Source organism: Lepidothrix coronata, unplaced genomic scaffold, assembly GCF_001604755.1.
Source record: "Lepidothrix coronata isolate B3197 unplaced genomic scaffold, Lepidothrix_coronata-1.0 Scaffold30, whole genome shotgun sequence".
NCBI classification, from domain to species: Eukaryota; Metazoa; Chordata; class Aves; order Passeriformes; family Pipridae; genus Lepidothrix; species Lepidothrix coronata.
Window position 1 is genome coordinate 2,518,992 of NW_016690210.1, and position 12,227 is coordinate 2,531,218.

Below are 12,227 nucleotides of genomic sequence, written 5' to 3' on the forward strand. Positions count from 1 at the left end.
CATTCCCACCTTTGCTTCACATTGCCCTGGCACTTCTTTGAGGATATCTCTTTTCCACACAGCCACAGACCTTCCTAAGGCATGCAGGAGCTTCATTCCTCTGAGAGACGCTCCGTACTTCTAAAAAGTTTGATTGAACTTGGTCAATTAATTGAAGGGGAGATGGAGACAAATTGATATTTTTTTTTTTCCTTTGGAAACAGATTAAAAAACTTGGCACTTGGTATAAGCTGGACTCAGCTGCTGCCTGGCCAGAGCATAGAGACACACCAGAGCCAGCTGTCACCCATCAGTATGACAGGAGATGTCATCTAGTCCCCTTGGAAGCCCAAGAAGTTTACAGGCTTGCTTTTAAAAATTAATATCCAAGCAGGCACATGTGAACACACTGTTAATGATGGCAGAAGTTCTAACAAACTCCCTGCTGAAACAAGGTGAGCAATAAGCTCAGGCAAACTGCAGAAACCTCTGCTTCTTCACCAACATGGAGTTTATTCTCTCGGAAGGTCTCTTGCTGTTTAGTCCAATGTGTGTTTCTCCTGGCCCATCCTCTCTCCCTTATAGGGCAGTTATTGATGTGAGCAGAAAGCAGAGATCAATGGATTTCATCTCGTTTTTTCACCTCTGAAAACCAATATGAAGCAGAGCTTCAGGAGCAGTTCCCTGTCCTTGACAGTCTACAGGACCTTCAAAATATGGGACAGTGCACATGGTCACACAGGCATCATGAGTGAGGAATTTAAGCCTCATTTGTTCAGAAGATGCAGGTTTTCAGCCTGAAAGAGGTATGCAACTCTGAAAATGTCCTTAAAAAACAATAACTTCCAAATCAGGCAGCAATAATATGTTTTCCCACTCTGGGGCCTCTGAGGAGTTATTAGATACGATTTTCCAGGCTCATTCAAATGTCAACTCATTATAATCTGTGCAAATGGGAAGGCAGACCATGGGATTTGTGTTTTTGTTATAACTATTTTTATACTAAATCTATAAAATGTATAAAGGAGCATTAAGGTCTGTTACTGTCTCTTTTTTTTTTTTTTCTTTCCCCATAGCTGCCTAACCTCTTTTTGAAAAGGATCATTCAAAAGCAGCCAAATAATAAAGACTGGATGAGGACATTCCAATCCCTCCTTATCCACTTAAAAATACAATATTTCAAAGGCGATTCTGGAGTGCTTCTTTTGGCAGCTGCAACTGGAGCAGCAGTAGAAACCTTTCAGTGGGTCATCCTGATGGATGGCCTCTTACATCAATGACCCAACAGTCCCCATTAGGAGTGGGAATCATCTGAGCAGTCCGAGGAGACTTTAAAGGAACATTTATCATATAGAGGAGAAAAGGTATCTTGCACTTTGCAGCAGCAGATCTCCAAAGGTCTGCAGAGAGGAGGTCGGTTTTGTTGTTAGGCATGGAGAAGTGGAGACCCCCCAGCCCAGAAGGGCTTGTTGAAAATCACTCAGTGGTCTGAGCAGCAGAGCTGGGACTAAGGCACTAAATTCCAGTTTGGTGCTGGCCCTGTTTCATCATCATCCTTTTCTTCCTTAAGCATCTTCTTCCTCCTCCGACTCATTCCCTGTGGAGTCACTGTACCTAACCAAGACATGAACTCACTTGTGTTTATTTCTCCCTCTCCCACAGACACTTTTTTTTTAAGCATTTTTGAGTGGTGATTCTGCAGCTGACAGCAAATGTCCTTTTGATGAATTTGTCAGACTGCCAGGGTTGGGAAGACATCTCCATCATCCTCAGCTCTCCCTCCCTGTCCTTCCTCTTCCTGTGCCGGTTCCCACTAAGATGTCCAAATGTACACCACCTCCACCACAGGAGCTCTCTCAGATACTCCAGGGCAATCCTCACTTCTACAGACACCACAGACCACACCACAGCAAGGGCTCACACAGTCTCATTGTCTTTATCATAATCCCAGGCAGCAGCCAGGGAAAGCCCAACATCAGTTTGTTTTAGGGGTAAAACAGGTGTTTTGTTTTATTTGTATGGTTTTGCCAGTTTTCATCTCCTTGAAAACAGATGAGGAGATTTAGTGTAGAATGGTAAAAACCAGATTTGCTGCTGAAGCAGAGCAAGAAAGCAGTCTTACTTGAGCTGAAAAGTAAACTAATAATGAAGTCCTAAGCAACCAAAGACAGCCTTGACTGGAAAAACATGCCCAAGTCCTTGCAAGTCCAAAGGACTTACAGGAGTCCCTGGGGCTTTGAATTCCTCAATTTCTCAGAAGTCCTGGGTTTTTAAAATAAGTACAGTAGCAGATAAACAGGATTAGGGACTTTAAGAACAGATTTATAAACCTTTCCAGGGCTACCCAGCCTGTGCCCACTAGATGGTTCCTAGAAAATTAGTCTCCCTTAAGATTTCCTGGCCTGATACTGGCTTAAAATTTAATTTTCCTTAATAACAGTCCCACAGAGTAATTGTTTGCACATGCATGGACATGCTGAGATGGATGTGGTTATTTGGCTCATTTAATTGCCTTTGCGCCAGGGATCTGGCAAGAGGACCTGCTGTGTCAAGCGGTGTCTAATCTCCCATAAAACCCAACACTCCTGGCACAAACACTCCAGCTCACAAGTTTTAAGCACCCTCCCTTGCCAGTTCCACAAGCAACGTGTGATATTCCACGTGCTTGCAAAAAAAAAGTCTGCGAGTTGTCTGACCAGCCCTGTCCTCCCAGCACCTGCCCTGCCATCCCACATGGACCCAGGGCAACACTGCCAATGCAAGCACAGGTCTCCTCACAGCTGGTGGCTTTCTCCAAATTCCGCTTGTTGGGGATTTTTAAGTGTGGATCTCAGTTGTGTCTACTTAAAAAAAAAAAAAATAAATAAAAATTGTCAGGAAAGAAAGGCTGATGGCAGAGAAAAGCTTGAAAAACCCGATGATGTGACATCTAAAGGCAAATAAAATCAACTCAGAAATATGCACTTTTAAAAAGTTCATAACTTTTAAGCACCTGTCGTGATTGTGGGCATCAGATTTGTGCTTAGAAGCCCTTTGAATGGGCTGAAGACCACGTGCCTAAAGAGTGCATCACTCGGCCATCCAAGCTTCTGTCTCTCAGAGTTGTGACTGACCACACAGATACAGCCCAGTGCCTGACTTTGTGCTGTCATCTCCTCCTGGCTTTAAGAAGAGCTCCACAAAAAAGGGAAGTTTCACCATCTCTAAAGCATGCAGGAAAAAACTCAAAGAGTTTGTGCTGATCCAAGTCTGAAATGATGCAGAAAAATGCAGCCTTGTCTTCAGGCACCTGATCTCATTGAAAACCAATATTTTCTGGGGAGATGAGGACTGGCTTTCCAAAAGAGGTTGCTGGACTGGTTCTCTGCCTCAGCTGGCCAAAGGCTGTGTCAGTGCTGTTGCTGGCACGAGGGAGAGGAAAGGAGCACGTGGCTGGGAAGGTGGACAGAGCTTTTCCTTTTTCCAGCAGCTGGGACTGTGACGCCGCTGGAATTGCCAACCGGCTGGTTGCAATCACAGGCAGGGAAGCTGGCTTTGGTCTCCAGATGCCAAGAATAGTCCCTGAACAATAGGCCATTGCTCCCCTCTCCCCAGGAGACAAGCACAGGTCAGAGGGAAAAACAGCCTTGTGCCTTCTCCAAGTTCCCAGCTAAGTCATTAGAAAGAGGGAAAAAAAAGAAAAAGAATGAATGAATATCTGGAGGCTCTTCTGTCCCAGCTACGTAATCAACAAAATGCTATATCCTTCCCCACTGATGAGCATTTAAATGTTCTATCCCCTAGCTGTAGCCTGCTAATAGGGATCATGAGGCCTGACTGTGCTGCCAAGAAGAAAGCTCCAGCACGGCTTTTTCCAAATCTCCATGGACGCCTGATCTGTGTGCAAATGCTTTCTGGATTGTTTCTTAGTGTTCTGTTTTGTTAGGTTTTGCACTTCCAGATAGTGCATATAGACTATCCCTGGATAGCCACATGTTGGCCATTAAAGGCAGGAGGGTCATCCCTGGGAGATCTGGATGCTCCTCTGCTGCCCCCAACCAAATTGGGTTGGGAGGGAACTAAACAGAACAGCCTTCATGGTCTAGCTTTGTAGGTTAGGTTTTTTTTTCTGGTTTTCATTTGTAAGCCAGAATTAATTAGCATATTTCTCTCTCCTTTTACGTGACTGCCGCTAATTATTTTATTAGTTGCAAGAACAAACCAAATTTTTGGTTATTAATGTGGGTAGAAATCTCAGTGTGCTCGCAGACATGTTTGGGAGGTCTTACACTATCTTTTAAGATAAGAAACAAGTGACTACAGCAGTGATTATGACTATTACTTTAATCTTTTGCACAGTTGGAGAGTTCAGTGGTCCCATTCTCCTGTTTCCCTTCTGAAAGTTCTTCTAGTTCAGTACATATCAGTGGGAATTGGGACAGTGAGTTCATGTACCTCCAAAGGTTAAGATGTCCAGTATTTCTTTTACGTACACAGTATTGTTACTCTGATTTCACAATCAGTCAGACACAAAAATGTTAGGTAGTGTGCCAGGGAAAGAAAGGGGATAGAAAGGAGGACAAGGAATCTGGATAAATTAAAAAAACCCAAAAAACTAGGAAATTCGGGAAATGAAGGAAAACATATAGCTAAGTGTATTCAAGAGAGCAAGAAGGGGTCAGTTATTAAATGTTACCTGTAGTGCTCATATGTGAGTCATATCTGAGCTCTGTCCACATTTGTAAATGGAGGCAAAAGATGAAATCTTAAATTCATATAAATCCTTTTTACATAGTCAGGACCTACTTGTCCTGGTGAAGTTTAGCCACTGGCAGAGATGCCCAGTTTACAAATCTGAAGGGTGAAGGTTTCTGGTATGGCTGAAGCAGGAAGGACGGGCCAGCTCCCTTCTGTGTCCCATCCTGCTGCCCTCCCACAGCTCACGCAGATGGATTCCAGTGAACCCAGAGGAGAAAAGAAGTCTCATTTCTGCTGTTTTCAGGAGCTGAACTGGTTCTCCAAGGGGTCAAGTCAGTGCCAGAGCCGATGCAAGAGGAGGAGCCGGGAGAGGGCAGCTGTGGGCAGGGGATGGGGCTGGTGAAGCGCTGCCCCTTTGCAGCTGCAGCCGCATCCAGCAGAGCCATCAGCTGAGCTGCATCCACCATCCTCGCTCTTGTGTCAGCAGCAGAGGAGGGCACATACACCCCCAGAAGGCATTTCAACCCACCTCTCTTCCCTCCTGTGAGCCCCTGTTTTCTCCACTGATGTAAGGCAGAGCAACTCAGCTCCAGCACCAGCCCTGGCACTTCATTGGAGGGACTGAAGAGGGTTTGGCTGAAGTCAGATCTCAGCCTGGTCACAGCGAGAATGCTGCTCTTGCAGTACAACTTCGGCTGATAGCAGGCACGCTTCAGTAATCTGAAAATCAACCACTTCTTCCACGACGAGAGATTTGCAGTGCAATTAGGCACAGACAAACCATCAGAAGAGGAACGTGGGCAATTCAGTCGACTACCCCCGTACGTGCTCTTGAATCAGTTACCTTGTGTCTGTATCAAAGACACTGATACCATGGTTCTCAAGTGGAAAAAGGTTGTAGCAGGTGGACAGCTTGATGTCCTAAACTGATACACAGCCTGAACAGGACTGAAAGATCTCCCTAGACTTGTGCCTGTGCTGAGAGGGAGAACGTGCTGAGTGCGGGTTTGTCTTTGGCACAATGTCACGCCAAATGTGGCAACATAACCACTCTGCTTAGGAGCTCTTAGTACTAAATCTTGGATCACAATCTCCATGAAGTTGTTTCAAGTCCCTCTAACTGAAGCCTGATGCAGACATCAAGTGTTGCACACGCATCAGAGTTGCCTGTGTGAACATGTCTGGATAACACAGAAACGATGCAAAGAGACACTCAGTTTCAGATCCCCAGACTTCCCTACTCATCAGTCCAGAGAAAGACAGAGGAAGGAGGAAGAAAACCTAGAAAAAGAGAAGCAGGACTCTTCATTAGCAGCATGAACTTTCACAATGATTTTATCAAAGGATAGAAAAACCACAGCGTAGTCATTGGGTGGCTGTGAGTTAAGAAAATATTGAGCTCAACCTTCAGCTAATTAAGTTCTCTGGAAACCACAACTGCAGGAAGGCAGACACTTGTTAAATAGATTACACTTTTCTTTGCTCATGCATTTTTGATGCCTGTCATCTCCATTTCTACACTCACATTTTCTTTTCCTTTTCTCAGCATGTGGACTGTCCACATACACAACACAGTTCTCACCAGCAAAAAGCCCACACCACACAGGGCCCAAATGACCACTAGGCCCTTTGTAAATAATTCAAGATTTTTCATCAGGAATGTTATCCTGTTATTTGATGTGGAATTTTTCAAAGACAGTGAATCTCCATTGCTGCTGAGCACTCCTGCTGTGCAAAGGAAGGTACCTGGCACTTGGCACGCAAACACCCATCACAGAGAAGAGCTGGGCTCAGTGCAGAACAGCCCCTAGGGACTGCCTAGCACAGGATTTTCCTGACCAACAGCCCAGCATCTCTGCAGCTTCCATGTGTTGTCTCCCAGAATGCCCAGGATATGTGGGTGCTTCCCATGCAGGTGAAATGACGCTGCTGCAGGACCTGCCAGTGTCCAGCCAGAAAAGCTTAGCTTGGCACTAAGGTTCAAGCAGTCCCTTCCTTCTCTTTTCAGCGAAGCACAGTGAAACTGTTGCTCATAACTTGAAAGCCTGGCCCAGCTTAGGGCCACAAGCTCAGAGCACCTCCTTAGTGTTGGTGCTCACCATGGGGTGCCCGAGCTGTGCCAGTTAAAGAAAATACAGGTGGGGGCACTTCCAGCACTACCAACACAAGGGTGCAGCTCTGCACCACAGCTCCTGAAAGCAGAACTAAATACAACCACCACACAAATACTTCAGTGTGCTGGCTCCTGCCACCTGAGCTGGGGATCTGGTCAAGTGCCTGGGTGGAAAGCCACATGCCTTGAGAACCGTGACTCTTGCAGGGTGTTTTTGGTGTCTTTATATTCATCATGTGCATTTCCAGGAGCTCTGCATTTCAGCAGCAGCTGAAATGTCAAGGGGTTGTTGTCTCACAAGGCCTATTAACATACCACAAACCCCTTTTGTGCAGCTGGTGTGGCTGAGATGTGCCTTACACCTGATGTCAGCGGCTGCTCAGTGGAGTTTCAGAAGACGCACTTCCTCTCCCTAAAAGGAAAAAGAAAAGGGTTTCTGTTAGATGTGCTGAGAAAATCCTTCCCTGGCCAGCTGCACCCTGTAGGGCTCTGTTTGGTACACATAATTATCTGCTTTGTAATGCGCATTTGCTGCACATGTGATGGTGTGCCCTGTTTATAAAATACCTGTGGAAGGCGGCACCTGAGCACACCTGCAAGCAGCCACGCTGGGTGCCTGCTCCGAGATCACTGCCCTGCAGCCCCTCTGGGCCCCTGACCTGTTTTGATAAGCTGTCCCTCCATTATCCCTGCTGTCTCACAGGCGCCAAAAGATAAGAGCGGACGTTCCCCGCGCTGGCTGGCGAGGAGCTGCAGCAGAACAGCTTTGCATAATGAAGGCAGAAGGTGCACATACGGAAAGGATAATTGGTGATGGTGAGGGGAGTCAATCCAGCCAAGGCACATGACAGCCCCAAAGGTCGCTGTGGTTGTGTCAGGGATGGGCATGACGGATATCTGGCTCCGTGGTGCCTTGGCTTCCTCTGGGGACTGCTTACGTCCAGCACAAGATGTAACACATATTCATCTGTATGCAAAACTGAGGCTGGGCTTAGGAGAGACAAAGGAGGCAGCTGTGGAGTGCAGCAGGCTATGGAAATGGTAAAACCCCATATGGTGAGGGCAGAGGGGTCTCGTGTGTGTGCTGGGCGTGAGCAAGCGCTGCTGGCAGGGAGGGAGATGTAGATGGATTTTTGCTTGTCCCCACCCAAAGAAGAGGCAGGTGTCCTGCACAACATATCCCCTACACAGCATAGGAGCAGGACAATGAGGGCACGTGTGGGGTTTTTTTAACCTGGGTTTGCTGTCACAGCTTCAGCAAGAGCAGCCTGCCAAACCAACCCCCTGCAGTTTGGTTCACCTGCACCCTTTTCCTGCGTAGCGGTTTTAAACTAAAAGAGGAGAGACTTAGATTAGATGCCAGGAATAAATTCTTTACTCAGAGAGTAGAGAGGTACTGGAACCCATTGCTCCAAGAACCTGTGACTGCCCCATCCCTGGAAGTGTCCAAGGCCAGGTTGGATGGGGCTCTGAGCAACCTGATCTAGTGGAAGATGTCCCTGCTCATGGCAGGGGTGTTGGAACTGGATGATATTTAAGGTGCCTTCCAACAGAAACCATTCTCTGATTCTATAATTCTATGATAACTGGCTGAGGCACAGAAGGGGTTAAACTATCAGGGGACTCAGGACATGGAAAATCTTTATCTGTCTGGAAGTGGAGTCAGAGGGTTTTTTTCCATGATGAGAGGATCTGCAAGGGGCCCTGAGGAGCACGAGTCTGGGTTTGGCAGAGGATCAGAGCACAAGTCAGGGGGTGTCTGGCCCATTCCCTACAGATGACCTTGCTGCTCACATCCAGAGAAAATATGGGGATTTTTAAATGTAGAATTTGGGTTTAGTCCCATCTCTGGTTCATCCACATGTGCCCCATCGCACAGATATGGCAGAGAGCCGAAGGTCTGCAGGAGGTGCTGCTCTGGGAGCATCTGGCCTTCATTCCCTGGTGCTGGGGTCACTTGTGGGGGCTTTTGTGCAGGGGTCCTATGCCTGGTGCTAAGAAAAATGATGCTATAGGTTTTACTGGCCCTGATAGACAAAACAGATTGATTTAGGTGGTTTGAGGCAAAAACTGAGTGGGTAACCATCAACCTCGAAAAAATGCCTGTCTGATACAGAACTGCCTCACTGCTGAGATCCTTCAATTGGGTGCAGTCCTTAGGCTGACTCTGGACACTCTCCAGCTTAGCAGAGGCAGTGATGGCTCCAGACATTTGCCAAACCTCCATGGCATGCTCTGCTTTATCTGCTCCGTACGGTATTTTCCTTACGAAAAGGTACATGAGGCCAAGACGTTTTTCATGCTCCACATGGCAGATGGCAAATGATCAGGCCAGATGAGTGGAACTATTTGCATGCAGTTTAGGTAGACTTGATAAGGCTTGTGCAAATAAGGGGTCACCAGGCTTAGCTGGATAGGGACAAAGCTGGCAGCCTCTTCGCAGGGCTCTGTCAGCTCAGCCCAGTTCAAACCTGATGCAAGGGATGCTGCAGACTCATGGTATTTTCACAGAGTGTTGTATGAGCTTGATAAGTGTGATTTGGATCTTTACGAGTTTGTTAGCAATTGTAATCCTGCCCATATGGGAGAGATGAGGGAGCCAAAATTCCAGGCAGTGAAGGGTAATTAGTGCACATCTTCGGCGCCAAAACACCACCAGCAGAATTTGTTGGGAAACTGCGGGCCCCCGTCCCAAAAAACGAGCAGAACTCCGACTCACTTGGTTAAAGTCCCCATCAATAAGAGTCATGAAGTTGTATAAACAAGGGCTAAGCAAGACCTGTCACCCTGGCACTGGGCTGTGGCCAGAAGATGGAATCCAAGAGGGGGCTGCACAAGAGCCCTGAGCTACCTGTTTCCTGGAAATGTGACAACCCATGGATGGGCTCTGACAGGAAAGTCCTCTTTTAAACCCAAGCAGAAGAGGTGCAGCACAACCCTTGGTGGGACATGATGCCAAGCTCTACAAACACTCAATACTTCTTAAGAGTGTAGATTGAGGAGGAGGCAGCACACGTAGAATATTTGGAAAACATTCATACTACATTGAAGGGCACAATATAGCAAGTAATTTTTTACCCTGTCATTTAAAAATTTGATTTAATTTCAGTTCATTTTAAAATTATGTTTCTTCTACAGTGAGTAAGCAGGCATGACATAGTGGGACAAGTGAGTCCAAACTCCTGTCATTAATATCTTACAGAAATGGTCAAAGATTAAAACAAATGACTGAAGTCAAATACATGCATTCATTACAAGGAACTGCCCTAAAATATCATGCATTTTTCTTTTCCTTAAAGGAGAATCACTTGTTTAATCAACTTAACTCTATTTTTTCCTGGAAGGAGAATGCTTTCTTTCCAGCAGTAACCTGTCTTGTTTGGTGGTTTATTAATATTTTTTTCTTAGTGACAACAATTTCCTAGGAATTTCCTTGTATTCATTACAGAGGGGGTGTAGGTAAGGTAGAAAGGTTATGATAGAGTAAAATGGTAGAAAAGCACGCTCTTAAAAGTAGCTTCTTCGCATTATTATTTTAATCAGGGATATTATTTTTAAAGGGTGGAAGACTCTCCACAGGTCCTGGCTTATGCCCAACTAGTTAGTCATAAATCTTAAAAAGAAAAGACCAACTGTTACCTTGTTTGAATTTTTTTTCTTCACTTTTAAAAATAATCTGTTTTAAAATATTTGACAATTGCTGATTCTGGAGGAAATAATAAATGCATTTAGCATGATAAACAGTGTACCCTCGCAGCTGTAAGAAAGAAACAGCTATTTACAGATCTTTGCACACATCTGTAATCCATTCCACTACATTTCATGCACACAAAGGCCAAGTTAAACAGCAAAAAACCTAAAAACCTAAAAAAACCACCAAAAAACAACCAAGCAAAAACCTACAAACAAAACAAACAAACAAACAAACAACAAAAAAAACAAACACGACCAAAAAAACCCCCTAAAAACCCAAACCCCATTTATTGAGAGTAGGATTGCAGTGTCTTTAACTACACCAGGAAAGGATTAATATTTTATCCAGCTGAGTTTTTCAAGCCACAATCACAACTGCATTTTCCAACTTCAGGGTTCAGAAAAGAGGCCCAGACCAAGGAGGGAAAACCAGGTTATTGTGACCAGAATTTTGACCTGTTCCTCCCAGCTCAGCTGTCCCTTAGCATGAATTGCAGGTGCTGAGAGGAGCCAGGGCTGCTGGAGGGACAAGAGTGCTTGGCATCCCCCAGCTGTCTGGAGGAGAGGAACACCAACATCTCCTGCTTCCCAGTCTTGTTTCAGTCCGCTGGACCATGCTGCTTCCCTAATATGTTGGGAATTACAACCTTCACCCCAGCAGGACACTGACCCCCAGAAGGGACCAGTGTCTGGCTGTGTAGATGTCACACTCTCCAGGCTCTTCGAGCTGACCTGGGGATGCAGAGCCACCAGTCAGGACACACCAGCACCTTTTGATGGACACTGCAGTACCTGGAGTGGGAGCTGCAGGAACAAGGGAGCCATCCTTGCCACACCAGAGATAACAAGCAAGATGAACGTGTCTTCACAGGGATCTGCAGAGGCAGGTGCTACTCGCCCAGGGATGAAAAATAAGATACGAGGCAAGGCAGGAGCAGAAGGAGACACAGACTGTCAGCAAGAGGGAGGCTGGAAGACAGACCTCAGGCAGCAGAGGATTGCTCCTTTGTGAATGCCAAAGGTGATTGTAGTGACCAGGTTAATCCCAGCAGATGAGACCATGTGGAACTGTTAATCAAAGCACAGCCCCACCAGCGGGTCTGAAAGCACCAGGGTGTTCTTACAAAACACAGCAGGCACTTTGTGTATCAGAGACACTGCTTGGCTGCAGTCTGGAGGAACTTTCATGGTGCTAAACAAGCTACATCACAGCATTTCCTATTCTTCCTGCCTCTGCTCCCTCCAAAATGGAGTAAAATGGCCCAAGCAGAGAATATGAAGACAACCAGGGTGCTGAACTGTTCTTTCTGCCTGTGTCAGACCTCCTAGGCACTGCTTGGTTTTTAAGCAGCTCTCAAATCCTGACCTGAAGTGCTAAGTTTTGAAATCTTTACCTTGCTACTGCTCCCCTCTGGGAGGCGTGCAGAGCACAACTCATTAAACCAGCATTGGTTTCTGTGGACAAGCCATCTGCTGGGGAATCATCATGCCTCTGTCCTGTTCCTTCTGCTCCAAGGGAGACAGGCTTCCCTCTGCCTTCATCATTTCACTTGGTTTCAGTCAATGAGAGTGTCTGCTTCAGACTGGGGTCAGTGAGAACAGCCGTGGTGGCTGGGCCACATTGGACCGGATGGCAGGAACCCCCTAACTCAGTTTTCATTCCCAAGTTACTCTTGACCATCCTCAGATACGCAGCAGAGAAGAACAAACCTCACCCTGCGAGAGTGTTCCAGCCTGCTTTCCGCTTTCTCAGTTGGGTAGAAAA

The 12,227-nt window shown here is 46.2% G+C and overlaps 1 long non-coding RNA gene across 1 annotated transcript in view; it reads right to left on the bottom strand.

Moving 5' to 3' along the window:
* Positions 1-6,876: 6,876 nt before the first annotated feature.
* LOC108495298 overlaps positions 6,877-12,227 on the bottom strand; it is a 21,582-nt gene continuing 16,231 nt past the window's right edge. The window contains exon 4 of the long non-coding RNA XR_001874061.1: positions 6,877-7,181. This is a non-coding gene — a long non-coding RNA (uncharacterized LOC108495298). The remainder of the gene's footprint in view (positions 7,182-12,227) is intronic.